This window comes from Elaeis guineensis, chromosome 5 (assembly GCF_000442705.2).
Source record: "Elaeis guineensis isolate ETL-2024a chromosome 5, EG11, whole genome shotgun sequence".
In the NCBI taxonomy this organism is placed as follows: Eukaryota; Viridiplantae; Streptophyta; class Magnoliopsida; order Arecales; family Arecaceae; genus Elaeis; species Elaeis guineensis.
Genome location: NC_025997.2, coordinates 71958571 through 71985230, shown reverse-complemented (window position 1 = coordinate 71985230; position 26660 = coordinate 71958571). Strand labels below are relative to the sequence as shown.

The window sequence follows — 26660 nt, the reverse complement described above, 5'->3', positions numbered from 1 at the left end:
ATCTTGTTTAATAGATAAGCTTATATTTTAGACTGGGTCTAGTCCGTGAACTTAAAATCTAGATCAAATTTTATCAAAAAAAAAATAGATTTTATTGAGCCAATCAGGCCATCCTACCCATAAATAATGCTAGCCATAACTTTAAACTCAAATCTCTCAGGAAGATAAGCTTTCTGAAATATCTCAAATAAAATTTTTATTTGAAAGTTTTCAATTGAATTTTTTTTATAATAAATTTTTTTTTTGAGGAACTAAAAAGTTATTTCAAATTTATTAATTAATTATTTTCAAATCATCCAAAGAGTTTCTTAATTGAAACGCCCTGAGAAAGCAATGCTAAACGGGAGCATAGCGCGGTAAGCAATGGCAGTTCCGTTTCAGACCGGTTCGGTTGAGAAAGAAAAAAACAGTAAACCCAATGTTTAGTGGCAGCGGTCCGCGGTGGGAAAACCTACTTTGTATCGATGTAAATCTGCTCCGATTCGCCCCTTACCTCCTCTATCTCACCCTCCTCCTATCCCTCTTTCTTTCGGCTGTCGTCAGAGAGAAGGCAAACCCTGATCCGATCTCCGGCGAAGCGGTCGGGACCCGAGGCTTCTGAAGAGGAGGATAAGAAGACGCCAGAGATTGGCGCCGCAAGCTTATCGCTCCACAGCTCGCACTCTTAAAAACCTAGCGTCGAGGAGATCTACTCCACGTGTACACTCGAGTCCGTAATCTCCGCCTATTCGTTAAAATCCTCCTTTCTCTCTCTGTTTTTTGTGCTTGTATAGCGGCTCTGAGGTCGAAATTAACGATACGATTAGGTATTTTGGGCTGAAAAGTGAGGATTTTGATGATGTTTCTATTGGTTCTAACTGCGAAAAGATGTTTTGTTTCTGGTTTACTCCTAAGTTGCTAAAGTTTGATTTTAGATTTTAGTTTCTTGCTTTTTGCATTTCTTTAATTTAATTTGAAACAGATGATTCTGATTTTAGGGTTTGATATACTGCCTCCTGTTTGTTGGATTTCTGCGCATTAAAACGTGCATGAAAAAGATGTTTCATGCGATCGGCTCTCAGGTTTACGGCTTATATTTGTTGTTGTTCTGGAGCTTTGGAGGCAATTTAGCTTATACTTCTGTTGTTACTGTTTCCATGTGGGGTGTGGATGTAATTATGATAGGAAATTTCTTATCTGATGAAATGAGAAAGTAGCTAATGAGTGAAGAATTCCCTTTGGAATAACTTGTTTCCAAGGGTAAAGGACACAGATAAATGTGAAACACCACATTGTAAGTTTCTTTTGTGAGAAAGAGGGTTATATCAAAAAAAAAAAAAGGTGTCCAAAGAAGTTTTGAGAACTGAAATGACAAGCATTGGTCTAAACAAATGTTTCTGTAGATGGTTTGGAACATGCAAGCCTTACAATGGAAAGAAGGTTGTAATGGAATACAATGAGTTAACGTAATCATTGGAATTTGGAACAAAACAAATCAAGATGAAAATTTATGTGTGAACTTGAACAGAACTTATGGCATACCTTAGGGCTGAAAATGAACCTTAATTTGCTAGGTGTAGCATCCTCCAGTAGTTGTAGTTACAAGGGAACATGTGGATTTTCAACAGCAGCTAAGGTCTAGAGGTGGGGATGAAAGTGCTAAAAATATAAAGTTTGATGCTTATGTAGTTATCTGCTGGGTTTTCATTCTCTCTGCATTGAGAATGATACAAGAGCTTCTTTCTAAGTTCAGGTCTTCATTTAGGGCTTCTGTTTGTGTGTTCTAGTCTATTAGAGGCTGTTTTGCTTATAGATTTGCTCATATCATTGCCTTATGGCCTGTCATATCCAGCTATTGTTGCAATTGAGCTCCTCCCCTCTTTGCTTTCATATTAGCTGGTGGCATTGTTATATGTATCCTATCATTAATTTAAGATATAGAGAACCTAGCAGCCATACCTCCTCCCACATGTGAGCTTCCCATGCTAAGCAAATCCAATCGTTCCAGTTTCTTCATGAAAAAGTTATATTATTTCCAAAAATACCCTTTACGAAGTCTTTCCCCCATCATCCTCTCTGTCTCTCATTGGACTTAAGACATCTAATGTAGTTCTTCTCTCCCATTGCTACAATGTGAGCTTCCCATGCTGAGCAAATCCAATTGTTCCAGTTTCTTAGTTGAAAAAGTTATATTATGCCAAAAATACTGTTTATGAGGTGTATCCTTCATCTCACCGTTCTTCCCTTCTTTTCCTCATTAGACTCAAGACATCTAGTGTAGTGCTTCTCACTCATTGCCACAATCTATTGGTCCACCAACTACTCTTTTATCCTTTAGTAGAAAATCCAAATGCAGATAAACAATTGCAGGGAAATTAGATCAGACTGGAAGGCAACCGAAACCCATAAATCCTCTGGGTCATGCAAAGGAATAAATAAATCACATAGAAAAGGAAAAAATCCCAAAAGAAAAATGTTCCCGGGAAAATACTAGTGCAAGACTTTCTTGCAACCTAAAAACAATGTATCCCAAATCAAAAGCAAAGGAACGTTTTATTTTTCTTAGATGCTAAATAAAATATCTTAAGGCTCTTTCTTCCTTCAATTGGGGGAAAAACAGAAAAAAAAGCTCCAGAATTTTATAACAAGTTATTGTAAAATTCCTTAAGAACTTTTTGGGATGGATGTGTTCCTTAAGATCTTCGAGTTTAATGTGATACTGTTTTGCATCAGTTTAGATAAAAGCGACATCTTAAATGAATATATACATATTCTAGATGAAAGTGAAAGAAAATCTATAGGCATGTGGGAGATGAGGGATGTAGTCATCTAAGGTAGGAAAGAGAGTGAGAGGAAAGGATGGAAGATAGAGAGCTCATGAGGGGAAAAATAAAAAAAGAAAGATGCTAGTTGTTGAGACAGAGGTGGCCAAGAAAAGAGAGAGAAGGCATAGGGAGGCGAGGGTATAATTGGAAGAGAGATTTGTCTTCTTTTAGAAATCAGAGAGCTTGGTCTCTCGTAAATCATGCTAGTATTCACATGTATTTCAACCAATCTAGACACATGGGAAATTCATGTGGAAAAGCTAGGTGTGGTTGCCAAGCTTTTCTCTTTAAAATATATGATTAAAAAATGAAACCCTAATTGGATTGTAGGCTGGGTAGGGACCCATATACGATAATTTAGTTTGGTTTCGGTTTATGTTTTTCATCCTTTTTATTAATTAGTCGAGTCCAGGATGAGGACTTTGTGGATATCTTGAATTTGACACAAAACATTGTTAACCCTACTAAAAGTTTTTTGCTGGTCATACTTCTCTACAAACAGGATGGAGAAGACTACAATAATGTTGTTTAATGAGATTAGAGAGTAGCTTATATTTGAACGATTCTCAGGTAAATGACTTATGTTGACGGATAAAGGACATTGACAATTGAGTGCTAAAGGCACAATCATATTCTTTTATTTTGCAAGAAAAGAGTTGTATCACTCATGATTGTATCTAGATCAAAGAAGATATGAAAATGAGAAAGGGATAACAATTTGGTGCAAAAAAGTGTTGCATCATATGCTTTTGGGTGACGGTGATGCTGAATCATATATTTGACAATTTTGTTAAATGAATATAATTCTATGCATGTTTCTTCGGCCTTGGTGTCAGTTTTATTCATCTCCACATTAGGATGGAATTTTGATTTGTGTGACAACAAGAAGGTACTCATGGAATATAATGAGCTATGGGTAGCTGTTCGAGTAAAGAGTGTTAATAAGACGATTTATCATGCTACTATGTGAAAAATAATCAAGTTTAGGCATGCCTTGGAGCTGAAAGAAAGCCTAATTTCACTTGGTTATCAACCTTGGTTGTTGTAACAAGGAAGACAATGGTTGTGGTAACAAGGCAAAACTTTTGAAAGTCACTGAGGGGGCGTTTGGTGACCTAACTGGGATTACCACGGTAATCTAAGATCATTGGTGATCCAAATCCTAAGGTGATATGATCCTTAATGATCTAAGATTACTATGTTTGGTTGGTCATAGTGTAGTGATTAAAGATCTCCAGATATGTACAAGTAATTTGTTTGGTATGTTATAGAAATTCAAGATCACTAACCATATAATACCAAAAATACCCCTGACATATCTTAGATGGAAAGGAAAAAATGATAGAGGAGAGACGAAAGAATAGGAAACCCTTAGATTATCGTGATTGGGTTGAGAAAATAAAATCACCGCTTGGAGTCATCCTCTCAACAAAGCTTTGGGAGTTGGGATTGAGGATTGGGGTAGAGAAAATTTTAGAAAAATATCTAATAGATTTTTTTCTTTTTCTAATCACCATGACAAAAAAAAAGATTTTCTTGTCTTCTTTTATGGAGATGATGCCCCAATTGCCCATCCAGCGTGCGTAAATAATATCGCATACGCGCACGAAAAAATATCACGGCAAAAAAAGATAGATTTTCTCTTCCAGAAAGTCTCTTGATTATGAGGGTATTTTAGTTAACATATTTTAATATAAGATTACCGTAATGGAGTAATGTTGGATATGCGTCCTCAAGAGTGGGTTTCCTATCACCGTGTTAGACGGTGATTTGATGAGTGGGGTGATTTAAAATCACTGTCATGTAGGATCATCATGGTGTAACCAAACGTGGTGATCTCTGAAAGATGGGTACCCTAAAGTCAATCGAATTTGTAATTCAATGGCACTTATCTTTGTAAAATCCTAACTCATGTATTGACATTTATATATATTAATATAGGCATTCTTTGATTCATCATTTGTAGCTGTGTCTTTCTATGTTTAAAAGATAATGATGAACCCCATAGATTAGGATAATGATTTTGGGGTCATGAAGTGGTCATACCAGTAAGATCCGAAATTCTAAAATCCTAATCTAAAATTATTCCTAGTCATAGGAGCATTGAGTCAGAGATCAATATTCTAGATAGACCGGTACATCCTATATATGCTTAAAGGAGAGGGTGGCTGATCTTACAAGTCACTTGTGTGAGACACTAATACAAGGATATGGGTGCTCATTAGGTAATGAGTTCACTGAATTGACCTACTAAAAGAGAACTTCTTATGGTAGCCTTACATACATGTCAAAAGAAAATTTTCTAAGCGGGAGTTGTGTAACTGGTCCTTAGACTTGAGACTACCATGAAATCTTATTCACATGAATCCATATTTTAGTTCATACTCACTCGTAACTAAGTCATGAATGGGGTGTTCCGGATATGGTGGATTGTGTATGAAGGTTGTGAGTTCGATTAACAAGGAATCGATCACTTCTGGTAAGAGTTGTCTTCCTAAGCTATCTTATGAAATGATGACTCAGGAACTCTTTGATCAAAGCATAAGAAGATTAGAAATGGTTTCTAATGCTTCTTTAATCGAGTCTTCATTAGTAGGATGAAATCCACAAGAACAAGTGTTAGGGTTTGACTTAATATCATATCCATCGCTTATTCGGGATGAAGGTTGATCGGAGGATTGAATTGCATGGTAACTTGCCACTAAAGGGTATTGGTGGAATTTTCATCGAATTTCACATCTTCTAGATAGGCATGATATGTTGCTAGACGTCAATCTTGCCTTGTAGGTTTTCATGAATTAAAGAGTTTAGTTTATGAGTCAATTAGAAAGAATTCTAATTGGACAACTTAGGTCGGCATGTGGTTTGACCTAAATTGATTGGATCGACTTTAATCTAACTTGGTCAACATGCATCTAGACCTACTGCCAGCTAGATGTGGAACCCAATGGGTCACACACATCAAGGAATTGATCAAATAAATAATTGGATTCATTTTATGGGGCAATTGAACCTAATTGGGTGGCTAATTGGCAAGCTAGCACTTGTAGGCTAATCCTTGCTCCTAGCCAAATTAGATTTGGCTTAATTCTTGTTTAATTGGGTTTTATCTATTTATGTAGGATCCTGAATAGATTGAGCCTTGTCAGATGGGTATTAGTTTGGGCGTTGAAAACTTTATCCACGTCCCTTGGAAAGAGTCCAAGGGGGCGTGGACTCTAGGCATGCGTGGGGTTATGCGATGATATTTAGTAGTGTGCAAAAGGACTAAGAGTCCTTCTGCACGTTAAACACCTATTTCATTTGGTTTCCAGATGGATAAGGAAACCATTTATGCGCCTCTTGAATTCTGATGAGATCAGAATTAAATCTGAATTGATATGGAAATATTTGTTGGATGCCAAACTATAGAAGGATGAGATGAAAAATTTTACCGATCTTGTTTTGGTCGGTTAAGACTTTTTAAAAATCTTTTAAATCTGAAATCAAACCCGTATGGAGCCCTCTCAGTCCTCTATCTGGGTGGCACAAACTTTAAAATTTGTCATGATCAGATGGGGCGTCAAACGCCCCTTAATTCTTGGCGCGCGTGGGATGAAGCGACGCGAACAGTCACGACTTCACTTCAAGATTTCTTCTCATTGGGATATAGTTATACCTCAAAACTTGTGCCATCAGAAGTCTCGTTCAAAGAGCTTTCCACGTGGCAAAAATCAAAATTTTTTGATTTAAAAAAGAGCGTTGAATGCTTATTGGAACGCAGACAGACGCGTGCAGAACCTGAATCAACGTATTTGAAAATTAAGAGTCCTCAAATAAGTATCTTAATTTTCTGATATGCTGATTCAAGGGACAAGTGAAGAGGCATATCTGAGTTCTTTTCTGTGCCTCTTCTGCTCCTATAAATAGGACTCGTTCTGAGAGTCCAAGGCACTCAAACTTTCAGACAAAATCAATCTCTCTCTCTTCCTTGTCTTATTAGGATATAGTTCTTCTATTAAGACAAGTCCGCTGATTTTAAGACAAGGCTTAGGAAGAGAGTAGGAGGCGATTTAGAGAGTAGAGAGAGTGAGGAAGAAAGGCTAAGGTTCATCTGAGAGGGGTCTTGGTCTAGGGTAGGCTAAGAGGCTCAATTGGTGAAGCAATTCATAAACGAGGTTCTGCCGGAGCAATTCTTTGATCAACTTCCTGTGTGGATCAACGTTGGAGGACACACTTGGGGGTTTTGTGGAATCGATTACTGGCTTCTTCTCTTTCTTCATCGACTTAATAGGTATGAATTTTATGCCTATTAGTTATTATTTACTATATGGTTAAGGGGTTCCTAGGGTTTTTGGGTTTCCGAGAGATTTGAGTTTCAAGAAAATTTTTGAAATCCATCTTCCGTTGCTCTCCTCGGAACCCAAGAGTGGTATCAAAGCCTTCCTTAATCAATGCCATCAAAGAGTATTATTTGTGTGTGTGTATGTATATATATATATATTTCTGATTATCACTGATTAGGGTTTATGATTACAAACTATGCATCAAAATCCTAATCAACATTAGAGATATGTTTAGAATTGGTTATCTATCATTCTGTAAGGTTGCCTTAGCATAGCAGTGGACGTCTGCTTTGTGGTAAATGGTTGTCCTAGAATGATAAAATAACTATCACCTTGCACATCATATGATATTGTTATCACTTTGATAACAACATGTTCAAATTTTTTGTTATAGTATAAGGATGTGCATGAGACCATGAAAAACCCTCATTAAAGTTATTTTAAGTTGTAGTGATAAGCAACTATAAGTATCCAATTTTTGAATCGATTAAATCAATTGGTGTCTAGGAGTGTTTCAAGTGCGGTGGTTATTTAATTGGTTCTGTTTGCTCATCTGGCCAACTTGTTGGTGTCTAGAAAAGCTTGGGGGACCCCACCAATCTTATATTAACACTTTTCTGGTCAATTGAGTTAGTTCGAATCTTGAATTAGGATTGCTTGATGTTGAAAAATTACTACTGGGGGCTTTTTTCATGCTAGGTCTATGTTATGACTAGAACTATAGTAGGTTTATTGTGTAACTACAAGACCTGCTATGAGGATAGTTGTAATATAGTTCTGGTGCATATTAGATGCTTACGGCATTTTTGAGTGTGCTGCTTTGTTGTGTAACCAGAAGGGCATCATTATTCAAATTTGACTGTATGAAAATGAAGGGTCTAACTTAACTAAAATTTTGTAGTTTGTTGTGTAACCACAAGACTATAAGAGTTTTAGAGGCAAGAATATTGTTCAGAGTTGCATGGGATGCAATTAGAAAGGATCTTCTATCTTTGAACTCATAAAGGTTTGTTGTGTAACCACAAAACTGATATGAAGAATTAAGATCTCAACCCCACTTAAGAAATCGGAATTGGGTTTCTCGTTTACCATAGGAGAGGGTTATGGTATCTGATAAAATAGTGAGACACACAACTAGATAGAAGACCTTATCTTGTTGTGAGTGTCATTATGAGTGGTCTAATTGTATATTGTTCTTGTTATGTAGATAATTTCATTATGGCTTCTTCACTCTCATTGCGAAGCATTCTAAATAATAAGTTGACTGGTTCGAACTTTGTGGACTGGATGAGGAACTTGCACATTGTTCTTGCGCAAGAAAAGATCTTCTATATTTTGGATACTCTCAGTCTTGATTCTATCAGGAAAGATGCTATCGAGGAGGAGAGAGCCACATATAAGATGTGGCAGAATGACAGTACTACTGTCAAGTGCATCATGTTGGCCTCCATGAGCAACGAGCTATAGAGATAATATGAGAAAATAGATCCTCAATCTATACTCCTTAACCTTAAGGAGTTATATGGAGAACAAAGTTGGACTGCTAGATATGAAATATCCAAGCAGCTTTTTCGAGCAAAGATGATTGAGAGCACATCAGTTCAAATCCATGTGCTTAAACTCATTGATTTGATCACTAGATTAGGTCAATTAGATTTTCACATGGATGGAGAATTCAGTCAGGATCTGATATTGCAATCTCTCCCAGATTCCTCTAAGTTTGTAATCAACTATCATATGAACAAGCTGGATACTTCATTGCCAAAGCTACTTAATATGCTTAAAGTAGCAGAAACACACATCAAGGGAGAAAAGGGTACTGTTTTTCTTATGAATAAGAAAAAAACTGACAAGAAGGGTTCGAAACGAAAATTGAACCCTAAGAGTAGCACCTTCAAGAAGAAGAAGGCTAAGGATGTTATCCGTTTCCATTGCAGCAAACCAAGACATTGGAAAAGAAACTGTAAAAGTTTTCTTGCAAGCGTGAAGCAGGATGCAAGCACTGCACAAGAGGGTATGTATATGATACAAACCGCTTTATCATTAAGTCATTCAGCTAGTAATCTTTGGGTATTGGATACCGCATGTGGTTCACACATCTGCAAATCTTTGCAGGGACTGCAGAGAATCCGAAGGCTGAAGAAAGATGACTTTAAGCTATTTGGTGCTGGTGGAGAGACTATATATGCCGAAGTTGTAGGCACCTACCTGCAAAAGTTGCCTTCCGGCAGGGTTCTGAAACTGGAAGACTGCTACTATATGCCGAAGCTAATTAAAAATATAATATCTGTACCCTTGTTATTAAGACAAGGTTTTGAAATAAATGTAAAGGACAATAGTTGCTCTATTATTCATTCTAATAAAATCTGTCATTGGTTTTATTGAAAATGGTCTTCTAGTTTTGTCACTTAATGATGAAATTTTTCATATTAATACGAATATAAAAAGAAAAAGATAGGATATCAATGAGACATACCTTTAGCATTGCCGTCTTGGTCATATCGGTGAGTCAAGAATAAACAAATTGTACAAAAATATGTTCTTTGACTTATGTAATTTTGAATCTTATGGAATTTTTGAATCTTGTCTCACGAGAAAGATGACTAAGACTTTTTTTGTTGGACATGGAGAAAGGGCAAACTAGTTGTTGGCTTTTGTACACTCTAATGTATATGGACCTATGACGACTCAGGTCAGAGGATACTCCTATTTTATCACATTTACTGGTGATCTATCAAGGTTCGGATATGTATTTCTTATGAAACACAAGTCCGAAGCTTTTGATAAATTTAAGAAGTATAAAAACTTAGTCGAGAAATAAACTGGAAAAAATATTAAGATCCTTCGATCTGATCGAGGAGAAGAATACTTATCCAGTGAATTTCTTGATCATCTTAAGTCAAAAGATATTCTTTCTGAATGGACCCCTCCCTATACACCACAATTAAATGTAGTAGAAAGGAGAAATCGTACCTTGTTAGACATGGTGCGGTCTATGATGTGCTTCACTGACCTGCCAATATCTTTCTGGGGATATGTCCTGGAAACTGCGGCATACGTTTTAAGTAGGGTACCTTCCAAAGCTGTTCTTAGCACTCCATATGAGATATGGATGGGTAAAAAAATCTAGTTTTAAGCATCTTAAGATTTGGGGGTGCCCAGCTTATGTCAAAAACAATTTGGACATAGGTGCTAGATCTGAAAAATATAGGTTTGTAGGTTATCCACAGGAGGATATTGGATACTATTTCTATATGCCTATTGAACAAAAGATAATCGTTAGTAGGCATGCTACTTTCTTGGAAAGGGAGTTTATCCAACAAGGAGACAGTGAGAGGACAATTGAATTTCAAAAAGTTCAAAACCTACAAATAAATATAGATAGTCCTCAAAAAATTTCTCATCCAGAAGTACTGAATGAAGAGGTACATCCACAACGCACACCTTCTCTCCGAAGATCAGAAAGAGTTCGTCATATACCTCTTAAATATGGCTTTGTCATAGGAAATGATAATGAAGCCAGTATCATTGAGAATGATGATCCACTGACATATTCGGAAGCTATCATGGGTAAGGACTGATAAATGACTGGAAGTCATAAAATCTGAAATGGACTCTATGATGACCAATCAAGTATGGATTTTGGTTGATTTGCCAGAGGGTGTAACCCCGATAGGCTGAAAATGGATCTTCAAAAAGAAGATTGGAGCAGATGGCCAAGTTGAAACCTACAAAGCTAAATTGGTGGCAAAGAGTTTCAAACAAAGATAGGGAATTGACTATGATGAAATGTTCTCACCAGTGGCTATGCTCAAGTCTATCAGGATTTTGCTTGCAATAGCTGCATACTATGACTATGAAATCTGGCAGATGGATGTCAAAACTGTTTTTCTTAATGAAAATCTTGAGGAAGAAATCTACATGACACATTTAGAGGGATTTGTCTCAAATGGGAGAGCAAATCAAGTGTGCAAGCTAAGAAAATCCATTTATAGATTAAAGCAGGTATCGAGGAGTTGGAACATCCGCTTTGATGTTACTATCAAACAGTTTGGCTTTATCAAAAATATGGATGAACTTTGTGTGTATAAGAAGACAAGTGGGAGTGTCATTGTCTTCTTAGTTTTTTATGTCGATGATATATTACTAATTGGGAATGATGTCCTAATGCTTCAATCAGTCAAAATTTGACTATCAAATCAGTTTTTCATAAAAGACTTGGGAGAAGCATCCTATATACTTGGTATTAGGATCTATAGAAATAGATTTACAAGGATGTTAGGCTTATCTCAGTCTAGGTACATAGACCTAGTGTTGAAGAGATTCAACATGGAGGCAAGTAAAAGAGGTGACTTGCCAATGAGTCAAGGCATACATCTCTCTAAGAAAATGTCTCTTAAGACACAAAAAGAGAGAGAAAGGATGAATTGTATCCCTTATGCTTCGGCAGTGGGGTCAATCATGTATGTCATGCTATGTACCAGGCCTGATGTGGTTTATGCTTTAGCCATAGCCAGTAGATTTCAGGGCAATCTAGGAGAATAACACTGGAAAGCTGTGAAGAACATTCTTAAGTATCTGAGAATTAAAAATATTTTTCTAATCTATGGAGGATCAGAGCTAAAATTAGGATATACCGATTCTAGTTTTCAGTCTGATCCAGATGATAGCAAAACAATATCTGGATGTCTTTACCTTAAATGGAGGAGCAGTGAGTTGGAAGAGTTCCAAACAGCAGACTGTAGCTGACTCAATCACTGAGACAGAGTACATCGCTGCTAGTGAAGCCGTCAAAGAAGCTATCTGGATGAAGAAATTCATCACTGAGTTAGGAGTGGTTCTTGAAATCGAACGACCAGTGCTGCTTTATTATGATAATACTGGAGCAGTTGTTCAAACAAAGGAGTCGAGGTCTCACCATAGATCTAAGCACATCCTCAAATGCTACTACCTCATTCGAGAGATTGTCGAGAGACAAGATGTATCTATTGAACGGGTTGAGACGAAGAATAATATGGCAGACCCATTCACTAAAGTCTTACCATTGTAGTTGTTTGATCGCCATTTTGATTGTATGGGTTTAAGATATAGGGGCGATTGGCTTTAATGTAAGTGGGAGAATGAAAGATGGGTGCCCTAAAGCCAATCGAATTTGTAATTCAATGGCACTTATCTTTGTAAAATCCCAACTAATATATTGACATTTATATATATTAATAAAGGCATTCTTTGATTCATCATTTACAGCTGTGTCTTTTTATGTTTAAAAGATAATGATGAACCTTATAAATTAGGACAATGGTTTTGGGGTCATGAAGTGGTCATGCCTGTAAGATCCGAAACCCTAAAATCCTAATCTAAAATCATTCCTAGTCATGGGAGCATTGAGTCAGAGATCAATGTTCCAGATAGATCTGTACATCCTATGTATGCTCAAAGGAGAGGGTGGCTGATCTTACAAGTCACTTGTGTGAGACACTAATACAAGGATATGGGTGCTCATTAGGTAATGAGTTCACTGAATTGATCTACTAAAAGAGAACTTCTTATGGTAGCCTTACATACATGTCAAAAGAAGGTTCTCTAAGTGGGAGTTGTGCAACTGATCCTTAAACCTGAGACTATCATGAAATCTTATTCACATGAATCCATATTTTAGTTCATACTCATGACTAAGTCAGGAATGGGGTGTTCTGGATATGGTGGATTGTGTATGAAGGTTGTAAGTTCGGTCAATAAGGAATCGATCACTCCGGATAAGAGGAGTTGTCATCCTAAGCTATCTCATCAAATGATGACTCAAGAAGTCTTTGATCAAAGCACAAGAAGATTAGAAATGGTTTCTAATGCTTCTTTAATCGAGTCTTCATTAGTAGGATGAGATCCACAAGAATAAGTGTTAGGGTTTAACTTAATACCATACCCATCGCTTATTCGGGATGAAGGTTGATTGAAGGATTGAATTGCACGATAACTTGCCACTGAAGGGTATTTTCGAAATTTTCATCGAATTTCATATCTTCTGGGTATGCATGATACATTGCTAAACGTTAATCTTGTCTTTTAGGTTTTCATGAATTAAAGAGTTTAATTCATGAGTCAATTAGAAAGAATTCTAATTAGACAACTTAGGTCGGCATGTGGTTTGACCTAAATTGATTGGATCGACTCTAATCTAACTTGGTCAACATGCACCTAGACCTACTGTCAGCTCGATGTGGAACTCAATGGGTCACACATCAAGAAATTGATCAAAGAAACAATTGGATTCATTGTATGGGTCAATTGAACCTAATTGGGTGGCTAATTGGAAAGCTAGCACTTGTAGGCTAACCTTTGCTCCTAGCCAAATTTGATTTGGCTTAAACCTTGTTTAATTGGGCTTACCTATTTATGTAGGATCCTGAATAGATTGAGCCTTATCAGATGGGTATTAGTTTGGACATTGAAAACTTTATCTACGCCCCTTGGAAAGAGTCCAAGGGGGCATGGACTCTAGGCACGCGTGGGGTTATGCGATGATATTTAGTAGCATGCAAAAGGACTAAGAGTCTTTCTACACGTTAAACACCTATTTTATTTGGTTTCCAGATGGATAAGAAACCATTTATGCATCCCTTGAATTTTGATTTGATCGGAATTAAATCTGAATTGATATGGAAATATTTGTTGGATGCCAAACTATGGAAGGATGCGATGAAAAATTTTACCGATCTTATTTTGATCGGTTGAGATTTTTAAAAATTCTTTTAATCTGAAACCAAGACCCATGTAGAGCCCTCTCAGCCCTCTATTTGGGTGGCACCAACTTTAAAGTTTGTCATGGCCAGATGGGGCGTCAAATTCCCCTTAATTCTTGATGCGCGCGGGATGAAGCGATGCGAATAGTCACGACTTCACGCCAAGATTTCTCCTCATTGGGATATAGTTACGTCTCAAAACTTGTGCCATCAGAAGCCTCGTTCAAAGAGCTTTCCACATGGCAAAGATCAAAATTTTTTGATTTAAAAAAAAGGGCGTTGAATGCTTATCAGAACGCAGACAGACGTGTGTAGAACCTGAATCAACGTATCTGAAAATTAAGAGTCCTTCTCAAATAAGTATCTTAATTTTCTAATACGTTAATTTAAGGGACACGTGACGAGGTATATTTGAGCCTTTTTCTGCACCTGTTCTGTTCCTATAAATAGGACTCGTTCTGAGAATCCAAGGCACACAAACTCTTAGACAAAATCAATCCCTCTCTCTTCCTTGTCTTGTTAGGACATAGTTCTTCTAATAAGACAAGTTTGCTGATTTTAAGACAAGGTTTAGGAAGAGAGTAGGAGGCGATTTAGAGAGTAGAGAGAGTGAGGAAGAAAGGCCAAGGGTTCATCTGAGAGGGGTCTTGGTCCAGAGTAGGCTAAGAGGCTCAATTGGTGAAGCAATTCATAAACAAGATTTTGTCGAAGCAATTCTTTGATCAACTTTCTGTGTGGATCAATGTTGGAGGACTCACACTTGGGGGTCTTGTGGAATCAATTACCGACTTCTTCCCTTTCTTCATCGACTTAATAGGTATGAGTTTTATACCTATTAGTTATTATTTACTATATGGTTAAGGGGGTCCTAGGGTTTTTGGATTTTCGGGAGATTTGAGTTTCAAGAAAATTTTTGAAATCCATCTTCTGTTGCACTCTTCGGAACCCAACAATTTCATCACCTTCACCCACATCACTCTTGATATTGGATCGATCAGCTCATACCAAATGCCCCCTAAGGGCTTAGATGTGGTGATGAAAGGTGAAAAAAGATGGTTGAAAAGTAGTGTTGTTTACATTGAATTCAGTAAGGATGACTATCTAGAGGTGGTCAATGTGTTTTATCTTCTAAGGAAGGTGGATTTGTATAGGTAGCTAGTTGAGCATCATTTATCCTATGACTAAAAGTCACATAGGTTTTGTGGTGCCATAGTCATTAGGAGTGTCTTCAAGGTAGAGTATGTTGAATGGTGGATTCTCTCAAAGGAAAATCCTGAATATTTTAGGCTTTTGCTTGTCATAGAGAAAATTGGTTTGTGGAAGGGGTGAGGTGAGGCATCTTGAGGTTAAGAAAATGGTTAGTCGAGGTGCTTACATTGACCATAGCCATGTTAAGTTAATTGATACCTCTTAAAGGTGTGTGTTCAAAGATGTTTGACCGAAAAGGAACATTATTTTGCTTGGTGCACCAATCTTCAATGGTTATGGATGGGAAGCAACATGTGGGGTTTTGATAGTCATTAAGGGCTTTGCATTGCTTATCCAAAAAAAAGGAAAGTCAGCAAGGGCTTAGTGGTGATGGAAGGTGGTAATTTAAGAACGAATACAGGTTGAAAGGAAGTGTTGTTAATGTGGGGTTGAGCAATGCTGAATCTCTTGAGGAGAAAGGTATCGCTTCGCATTCTCAAGGAAGGAGGATTAGCAAAGCAGAGGCAAGTTATTGTTTTGGAACTTGAGCATGTTCTATCCTACCTGAAAAGCAAAAGTTTGTAGAGATTTCATGAGGCTATTTGTCTCAGGTTGATCTTTAAATTATATATTTGGATGAAGTCAGTTGGAGTTTCTGTTTAGAGACTATTGAAAATTTAGATTTCCTGCAAAACATAAGATTGGGTTTGTGTGAGAAAAAAGATGCATTGTTGGGTGAAGAAGATGGAGAGTCTAAGACCTTACTTGGATTACAATAACACGCAGTTTAGTTGTTTGATACCCCTTGAGAGTCATCTTCATGAAAGGCAAAAGAATTCTGAAGTTGGTTTAAATCAAAGACTAGCCAAAGTGAAGATTGTCAGAAAGTGATTGTTTTCTATTTCTTTTGGAAAAGGACAAAATAGGCATAAGTTTTGTAAGAGGTGAATATTTGATCTTAAGAGGAGTCCGGATAGAATGCAAAAAGGACTTGGATCCTGTTTATAGTGAATGAGAAAGTGAGGAATCTCTGCAATACTCTCAAAAGAATCAGATGAAGTGGCCATTCATGGCTTATCTGAAGGAGAAAGAGGAACTCTCTTAGTGCTTGGTGCTGGGTTTCTAGCAATCAAAATATGGCATCTCGCAGCTATGTGCTTACATGTAGGATCCAGCAGGCTACAGTTCCTATTCTAGCGTTATGACGAATTATACAGGCCAAGTGTTAGCCTTAGTGAAAGCAATTTGCTATTTGAAAGTCTAGAGAGGCGGTTATAGAAGAGGAGTGCAAAAAAGAGAAGGGCTGCTTCATGGGCTTATCCTACATTGCTCTAGCTATAATATTAGGTAATTTTTTGCTGATGCTTTTTCCTAAGGGAAGGGTACTTGCAATCAAAATTTGGCATCTCACAGCTTGTGGGCTCACTTATAGGATTCAGCATGCTAGATTTCCTATTCTAGCTGTTATTAAGAACTGTACATGCCAAGTTTTAGCCTTATCGCTTATGTGAGAAAGCAAAGGGCTAGTTGAAAGTCTAGAGAGGTGGTTATAGAAGGGGAATGCAAAAAGGGGCGCTTCTTATCCAACACTGCTCTAGCCATAATATTAGTTTTTTTTTTTTTTTTTTTTTTTTTTTAGTAATGATTTTTCTGAAGGAAGGGCTCTTTTAAGAAAGAGTTTGTTTCCTTCAATGCTTTAGAAAATGTCAACCGTTCTGCTTATGTTATTTCATGTTGGATGTGTTGGTCTTTACACTGTGAACTTAGTTTGCAGAAAACTGATTACCATTTTTCTTTGTTTGCACAATCTTTAGCATGACTTTTGCAATACTTGCAACGTACATTTGCACGCCTATGTTTCCTAACAGTGTGAATACCAAAGGTAGGTCATTAACTACGAAGCCAATAAGTCAATCTGAAGGAAGAGTCAAATCCAAAGCTATATCTGTGATTGGATATAACCTTGAATCCCAACCTAGTAGAGAGTTTATCTTCCAGATTCAAACTCAAACTGAACTAGTACTGGTTTTGTTAGCTTGAGTATGTCTTTCACTTGTAGCTACATTAGATCTCTAAAATATTGCACCATTTTTGGTCTGCATCATATGTTTTTGGACCATTTTTTGCAAACTGTCAGATTGAAGGAAGATATATATTCAAAATATCCAAAATGGAATCCAAATCCTATGAGGCTTGGGACTTTCAATTTTGAACCTATATCCAATGATATGCTGCTTTAACTATTTATTTTGTATATTGCTTTTGCTAATAGGTCATATTAGATCTCTGCACCAATTGTACCATGCTAGAAGGTTTACATCATATGTTTTTCAACCATTTTTTGCCAGCCTAGTTTCTGGTTTCTTTAAGAAAATGCTTCCATTATAGAAATGACGGCTTTTAATTTGTACTTGGTGTGTGTTGGTCAGTCTTGACCATTGACCATTGACTAATTATTTGCCAAATGCTTGGTTGTCATTAGGAAGATATATGCCACCTGTAGCATTGCTACAAAGTCTAAATAAGTCTAAACTATCCATTCCAGGGTTTTAGGAATCGGTAGTACGTATGGTATCGGATATCATATCGTACCGAGTATCGGTACGGTGTAGTGTATCGGTTTCGTACCGGCATGCAATTTTTTCTGTCTGTTTTAATTCCAATTAATTTTTTTATTAATTTTTAAATTATTTTAGATCCAAATTAATATTTATTTATGTTATATAATAATTCTATCATCCTGAAATAAAATAAAAGAGGTTTGAAACGACATATTAAATGTATCTAAAGTACAAACTATAAAGAATAATGTACTAATCTCAAGATCTTTATTGATCTAATATCTCATCGAGTGTCTGTGACGCTCGTAGATATCCGGATCATCCGGATACTCTGGAGGAATATCAATCGATCCCTCTAACCAAGTAGTATTATAGTCCTAAACATTCTTCCCATGAGGTATCTTCTTTGGATTGTATCACACCTTAGATCTCTCACTCAAATCCTGGCTTTAAGAGGTATCTTCGGGATGATGGTATGGCTGTGGAGGGGTCTATCCAAATATGTCGGCAGCAAAATTCGATTCGTAAGATACTCCGGACTGTACAGGATAGTAGCTATTGGAAGATGATGTCTTGGATGCACCATATCCATATCTATATTCGTATGGATTATAAACTGCCTGCGGATGATAAGATCTATAATGCGAGAATGATCCACGTACATATATGGATCCTACTCCACGTGCAAGGTCATATGTAGCTGTATTGTGTACCGAACAACTTCTAGGAGACCGTTGTCTATATGAAATGGTATCCTCGCAGGCTTTATTAGCTTGTGCATTGTGGTCTCTATCTTATGTGGCATGTGTAAACTAGGACTCATCAGTGAATCGAATGCCATCCTGCAGCTACATTTCATGAACACTGGTCTCGTGTCCTCCAGTCCCTCCCAGTTTATCCGATCCACGACTATTATCATCACTCTACCTGGTCTTTAAATCAGAATCAGCTAACTCCTGCACTCTCGGGGGTGTTGCAATTGTCTTTTCTTTTTCTTTATCTTTTCGACCTCCTCTGGTGCCCCTTTATGACTGACTTTGCTGTACCTAAGAGGATGGATGTCTTCTTCCTACTTGAGATGACCGACCTCGTTTCAATATTTCTTGCTCAAACATCTGGAAGGATGTTTTGGACATGGAGTCACGTGATGAATGACTTCCCTGTGGCCCCTCAGGCTGTGGCTGATCAGCTAGAACTTTATGTGGAATGTGTATCTGTCCATTGTCCTGGATCCATCCTGATCTCCTTAGCTACTATACTGGCTGGTCGTGAAGGGGATCCCGACTCATCAAGCTCCAACTCCTGCTGCTGGCTTGTAAGCCATCCGATCATCGAATCGTCATTCTCATCGGCATAATTATCTAACATTAGATTGATGTACTTCAACTATGTCCTTCTGGATGCACTTTAGTCTCAATCTCAGATTATAGTGAACGTATACAAGATCGTTGAGAGGTTTTTGTATCAGACGATTTTTTTATTTGCTGTGGATAAGGACGAAAGTAGACCAATTGCGCTTACGGCCATTAGAGGAGACTATTTGGAAAAGAATGCGGAAGCCACACATTTCAAATTTTTTACGGATTGTCCAAAATGAATTTATCATTTAGCTTCAAAAATATTAAATAAAATTACATATCAGATTTCATGATATTAGTAGGCATGTAATGTCAACAAAATCTTCTCGTTACTGATATGTAATTTATCTGGATTCATTTTCTTTTTTGCTTATGACAGTTGATGAGACTCCAAAGCTATCTGGCCTTTCTTTAAACAGTTTCATCTGTAAAAATATTTGTTAAATTAACAAATATATTATTGATTACAGATTGAATTCAGTTAAATGTTCACATCTTAGTTAACCTAACATATCTCTTGCAGATACATAGATGTGATTTCTGGATTAGGCACTATTGCAGCTCGTCTCTGGTGGGGTAGTCGGATCGTCGCGCCTGAGTGCGGAAATGCAGGGAACTAGTGGAGGACTCCTCGTCGAAGAGAGGGCATAGTCGAAAGGGTCGAGAATGAGAGTGAGGACTCGCGGTGCGACGAACAAAGGTAAGGTCAACTCAAGCCGAATGGAAAAGTTGGTCAGCAATGTTCAATGGCAGCAGCGAGACCTGCAAAAAAAGTCCGCACTAGAGATGGCTCCGATGAAGATACTCCGACGCTCAAGTCTGTTTTTAGCTTAAGAGGTAGAGAAGCGAGTGAGGCAAAGTTTTGAGTTCTGAGTCTTTGAATATGCGTACCTCCTGAGGATCTTCTCTTATTTCTGTTTATAGAGAGAGCAAGATGAAGGACGAAAGGATAGGAATGTATTTTGATAACGTCCTATCATATGGAGCCGCATGGGGACATCTTTAAATGGCCTCGTCAGCAGGCATGCTTTTTGTCCGGCGCGTCAGTGGTCACGGCGGCAGGACTTATCGCGCGCATGTGGCATAATTAATGACTGTGGTGTCCTATCATGGTGCGGAGCAGAGCGCTTAGTGTATGACCTTAGGATGACGTGACTTGATGTGACTCGACATGACCGCATGACAGCCTCACTTTGACTGCCCATTGTTTGGCCGATGTTGATATCCTTGTCGGTCACTATCCGGAGCAAGATGAATGGGATTGGAAGCTGTCTAGGGTGACCTATGTGCCAGTAGTCTCGAGCTCGCTAAGTAGGGTTGGTAAGTCAGGTCGGTAGATGACCGACCTGAGTATTAGGCACTGTAGGCAGCTGAAGAACCCGATCTATGGGTCAGGGCTGTTGCAGCAGACAAGTACATCGATTTCTCACTGATGCCACTAGAGAAACAGGCTGGTTGTTGGCTGATGTAGCCTTCAAGATGGACTGTCGCCACCTTTAGGTGATGTTGAGGTCGGATTTTCACTGACCTTAGTTTTCAGACGAGGTCGATCTCCTGGTGAGCCTGCTTCTTGGGGACCATGTTTTGATGAGGTCGGCTTTTGCCGAGGTAGGCCTCCAGTTTAGGTTGGTTATGTGACGAAGACCTACTCCAATACTTGCCCTCCAATTTTTGAGTCTGATTATGTAGTTTTCATCAGACGAAAGGAGTTAACCGATGTGTGGGTTCTAGCTTTTCCTGACGACCATTTTCGAAAGCCACAACAGCGGACTTGTTGTCTCGGGACATGGGTTGCCGTTCTGTGGAGCATCTCGTCGAGTTTGAAGCATGATGGTTGAGGCGGAGTACGATCGTATCTTCATTTCATTTTAAATCAACTCCTTTTTGGTCAATCGGGGACAAGCCGACTAACCACAACTTTATTGCTTGGGTCTGCACTGCGAACTTAAGCGTATACTCCAACGACTCTTCGGCCATAGTTAGCATGCTAACAATCATCGGACTCCACAGCTCCGTTAAACGGGTATTAGCTGAATAACGCCGGGTTTTGCCTGGGTCTGTGTTGCGAACTATAGCTTATACTCCAGTGGCCCTTCAGCCATATCTGGCGCGCTAACAATTGCCACACTCCATGGCTCCATTAAATGGGTACTAGCTGAATAATGTCGGGTTTTACTTGGGTTTGCGCTGTGAATTGTAGCTTATACTCTAGCGGCCCTTCGGCCATAGTTGGCGCGCTAACAATTGGACTCCACGACTCCATTAAACGGGTATTGTCGAATAACGTCTCGCCAGGTACCAGTGACTAAGTTGCTGACATCTGGGGGAATTTTTCGAGTTGGAGGAACATCCCGAGTCGTCTGCCTCCCATAGTGTTGGTCTCGTCGAGGTCATGGTCGACTCATTTTGGAGGGGCTTCTAGATTTCTTGGGAGTTCCTCGGATTTTGTCGAGGTGACCTTGCATCTCATTGGTATTGCTGTTGCACCTCGGATTATGTCGAGGTGACTTTGTGTCCCGTCAATGATCTCGAGTGCACTGCACCATGGAAACCACTAAGATGACTTGGGCCTTGTCGAGGGTTTTTGTTGTAGGCCATTCCATCACAGGGGAGCATCGTTGCTTGCTATGCCTCGAATCTCGTCGAGGCGGCCTTGGTTTTTGACCAAGGGTATTCATCGTCGTACCTCGGACTTGGCCGAGGTGACCTCTAATTCGATCGAGGATTAAGCTTCCGAAAGTTGAGTTGTTTAACACATAATTGTAGAAAAGAAAAATTTTCATTTACAAGATGTTGCTATTGATAATACATCCATAGATTCTCGGTGTTCTAAGTTTGAGGAATCTTCGTGCCGTCCAGGCTCTCGATCTTGTATGCTCTAGGTCGTAGAATCGTTGAAATCTTGTAGGGATCCTCTCAATTCGGGGACAACTTTCTTTGCTCGATCGGTTTGGAGACTTCGGCTCTCCTGAGGACCAGATCTCCGGTTTAGAAGATCTTGGGCTTAACTCAGGAGTTGTAGTATCGAGCTACCATTTACTGATGGAAGCCATCCTTAGTTGGGCTTGTCTTCGGGTCTCGTTGAGCAAGTTCAGGTCAGCTTGTCGTTTGTCCGAATTGGTTCGTTCGTCGTAGTGCTCCACCCGAGTCGAAGTTAGGCCGACTTCGATCGGGATCACAGCTTAAGTCCCGAATGCCAGTTTGAAGGGAGTCTCTCCGGTTAGGACCCGAGGAGTCGTTCGATAAGACCATAGGATGCTGGGGAGTTCGTCAGCCCAACACCCTTTGGCTTGATTGATTCTTGTCTTTAGGTCTTGTAGAATTGTCCTGTTGGTTACCTCGATCCTCCATTAGATTGAGGGTGTCCGATCGAGATAAATTTGTGGATGATGTGGTACTTTGCACAGAATTTCTCAAACCTAGCATTGTCGAATTATCGATCGTTGTCGATGATGATCACTCGAGGTAGACCAAAGCGACAGATGATGGATTTTCACAGGAAGTCGATGATCTTCCTTTCTGTTCTTTGCGCTGGTGGCTCGGCCCCCACCTACTTGGTGAAGTAGTCGATGGCTACGATGATGAACCTCCTTTGTCCACTGATAGATGGGAAAGGATCGAGTATATCAACTCTCCACTGATTAAATGACCATGGTGCCGAGATGGTCGTGAGTTGAGTTGACGAAAGTATTTGGACATTGGCAAACCTTAAACATTGGTCGCACTTCTGCATTAGATCGGCAACATCCTCCTGCATGGTCGGCTAATAATACCTTTGCTGCAGTATCTTGTAGGACAGTGATTTGCCCCCCAAGTGGTTGCCGCAAGTGCCCTTATGCACCTCCCGAAGAGTGTAGTCAGCTTCGGAGGGTCGGAGGCACTTGAGCAGAAGCAAAGACGTCAACCTCCAGTAGAGTTGGTCGTCGATGATCATGTATCCGGCCGCCAGTCTTCTTATTCGGCGTGCCTTAGTAGGATTAGCAGGCAAGGTTCCGTTGATCAGAAACTCAACGAACGGATCGATCCAGCTTGGTTTATGATCGATCTGAACTTGATGAACTTCCTTAGAGTCGATACTTGGATTTTTGAGATGCCCGATGAAGATCCTTTCCAACTCATCGTAGCCAGATGTGGCAAGTCAGGATAGGGAATCAACTCGAGCATTCTCCAAGCGAAGAATATGATAGACCTTGAAACAATCAAAATTTGTTTGCAGAGATTTGAGTTTCTGTAGGTACTTGGAGAGAATTAGATCTCGGGCCTCATATTCTTCTCAGGATTGTCTGGCAGCCAGTTGTGATTCGGTAACACCCTTAGGCGTTTCACATTGAGATCTTTGGCGATCTTTTGTCTGGTTATCAAAGCTTCATATTCAGCTTGATTGTTAGAAGCTTTGAAGCCAAACCGAAGGGCGTACTCAGTCACCACCCTGTTAATGTTGGTCAAAATGAGACCTGCGCCGCAGCCTTGGGCGTTTGAGGTTCCATCCACATGTAGAATCCACGCAAGCTTTGAAGTTTCTCTTTGGGGGTGGTCCTCAACTTGGCTGTCGTCGGTTAGAGTGCACTCGACAACAAAGTCGACGAGTATAGGATCGTGAAACATAAGAGAGATTGAACTCAGTGAGTTCGATCGTCCATTTAGCCATCCTCTTCGAAGTGTCTGGTCATTGAAGTAGAGTCCTCAGGGAGAGGTCGGTCAGGATCTTCACTGACGTAGTCATTGAGTCATCGTGATGATCGTGAAGACCACTTTTTCAATCTGGGGATACCTGACTTTCACCCCATGTAGCACCCGACTTATGTAGTAGATCGGTTTCTGCACTTTGTTTTCTTCTCGGACAAGTACCGAGCTTACAGCATCAGGAGTCAGCCAAATACATGAGTAATTTATCGTCGGTATTTGGTTTTGTTAGGAGTGGAGAACTCAGGTACTGTCTCAGGTTCTCGAAAGCCTTCTGACATTCTTCCATCCAAATGAATTTCATTTGCCTGAGGGTTTTGAAGAAGGGGAGGCACCGTTCTGCAGACTTGGAGATGAATCGGTTTAAAGATGCAATGCATCCCGTCAGCTTCTGAATATCTCATCGAGAGGTCGGGGGCTTCATGTCGAGAACCACCTTGATCTTCTCAGGGTTGGCCTCGATGCCTCGCTTCGCCACCATGAAATCAAAAAATTTTTCCGACGTGACGTCAAAGGTACATTTAGTCGGGTTTAGTTTCATTCGATGTCTCCTCAAGGCATCGAAAGCTTCTGTCAGATCATCGATATGGAGAGCAGCTTTCTTGCTCTTCACGAGTATGTCGTTGACGTAGACCTTCATGTTACGATCAATCTGGTTCTTGAAGATTTTGTTGACGAGCTTTTGATATGTAGTCTCGGTATTTTTTAGACCAAAAGGCATGATAGCAGTATAAGCCTTTGTTGGTGATGAACGCCATCTCCTCGTCCTCCAGTGCCATCCAGATCTCGTTGTAGTTGGAGGTGTCCATGAAGCTGAGCAGTTGATGGTCCGACGTGGCATCGATCAGTTGATCAGTCAGGGACAGTGGAAAGCTGTCTTTCAGACAAGCTTTATTCAAATCAGTGTAGTCGATGCATATCCGTCACTTGTCATTAGCTTTCTTGACTATTATAACATTCGTGAACCAATCTGGATAGGTTGCCTCACGGATGAAGTCGACTGCTAGCCATCTATCGACCTCTTTGTCGATGGTCTTCTATCGTTTGGGAGCAAAACTTCTTTTTTTGTCTCACCGACTTGTGCTTGGCGTCGACGTTTAGTCGGTGGACAAGCACATCAGGTGGGATGTCCGGTATGTTTGAGGCAGACCAGGCGAAGACATCTACGTTTTTCTTCAGAAAGTTGACCAGCTTCTCTCTCAGTTCGTCGCTTAAGATCTGACCTGAACAGTTCTGGTCGGGTCCTCATTGAGGGGCACCGAGGTGAGTCGCTCTGCGGGTGCTCCTCGGCTTTCTTCCTCTTTTTGGTCTAGTCCATTGTCGATGGGAAGAGCTTCAGCTGGCTTCTTTCCTTTGACTATGGTTAGGTAAAATTATCGGGCCAGCTGCTGATCTCCTCTCATTTCGTCGGTTTTCTTTCTCATTGGAAAGCGCACGAACAAGTGATACGTTGAGATGATTGCGTGGAGCGCGTTCAGTCCAAGTCGCCCCAGGATAACATTGTAGGTGGAAGGAACCCAGACTGCAAGGAAATTGAGTTGCCTAGTCGATTGTTGAGGTGGTCATCCGACAGTACCAGGAAGTTCTATTTTCCTTTCTATCTTGATCGAGTCGCCAGTGAACTTGGTCAAAGGAGCATTGATTGGCTTAAGTCGATCAATAGAAGTCGCATTCGAAAAAAATAATCGTAGAAAATCATGTCGGCTGAGCTTCCATTATCAATAAGACATCATTTTACATCATAATTAGCTATCGTTATTAATACAACAACAGCGTCATTATGAGGAGTTTGGACTCGCAGATCTTCGAAGAAGACGATGTCTTTGTTTAATCACCGACGTTTGGGGGAGCTTTCTAAGTCATCGACTTCAGAGGTCTTGGTCCTGCTGAGATCTTATTGATCACGCCCGTTGTGGGTTGAGTGTGAACTTCCTCATCAGGGTGCGGCTGAAGCTGAGTCACCCGGCAGCTGCGTAGGTCGGTCTCGTACTTTTCGAGGTATCCCAGTCTTATCAGGTCTTCGATCTTGTTCTTTAGCTCAATGCACCTCTCAGTGTCGTGGCTGTAGTCGCGATGGAACCGACAGTAGCGCCTTCGATTATGGAATGCTACTCGTCTTCATTGGCTGCGGTCGTCGAAGGGAGTCCTCCCCCTCTATCTCTATGAGGATTTGGGCACGAGTAGTTAGAGGGATGTAGGAATCATACCTGGGGTTAAATTTCTTTGGCCTTGGGCTTGGTCGGGAAGGTGGGGCCTCCCTCTCAACACGGGCTCGGTTAGGTCCCGTAGAGTTTCTTTCTTTCTTGGTCTTTTTCTTCGGGGCCTTGCCTTTAGATCGACATTGGTCCTTCTCACCCTCGGTTCGGATGTACTTCTGTGCGCGCTTGAGGAGTTCGGTAAATGTCCGGAGAAGCGTCTTATCCAGGGAATAGTAAACTTGGAGTTGCGCAGTCCCTTGCTTCATGGCCGCGATGGCCGTTGATTCCTTAAGGTCTCGGACCTTCAGGGTGACAGCATTGAAGTGCGCCACAAAGTCTCGTAAAGATTCTCCATCTTGCTGTCTGACGGAGAAAAGATTGTCGGATGTCCACGATGCCTTTCGATTAGTGACGAAGTGCGTCAAGAAGAGCTGTCCAAGCTGGTCGAATGAATGGATACTCTTCGATTGAAGTTCGAAGTATCATGTTCGAGTGATTTTCCTGAGGGTGATCGGAAAGGCGATGTAGAAGAGGGCGTCGGATGCCCCCTGAAGAAGCATGAGAGCTTTGTAGCTCTCGAGATGGTCGAGCGGATCGGTGGTGCCATCGTACGGTTCTACTTGTGGATCTTGAACCGATCTGGAATCGATTTGTCGAGAATCCGTCGAGAGAAGGGTGGATGGGAGCTGATGCTGAGTTCTTACCGATTAGATCTCGATTGTTCGTTTGGAGCCGATTTAAACAATGATCAAACTCCTTCAGCTTGAGGTCGTATTCGTCTAGCCGTCGCTGAGATTCATCAG

General features: G+C 40.0%; 1 protein-coding gene across 1 annotated transcript in view; it reads left to right on the top strand.

Annotated features, from left to right (window-relative positions):
* The first annotated feature begins 430 nt into the window (after positions 1 to 430).
* The window catches only part of LOC105033576 (zinc finger CCCH domain-containing protein 55), a 46719-nt gene continuing 20489 nt past the window's right edge, over positions 431 to 26660 (top strand). The window contains 1 exon segment of the mRNA XM_029261363.2: positions 431 to 709. The gene's annotated coding sequence lies outside the window, so the exon portion shown is untranslated.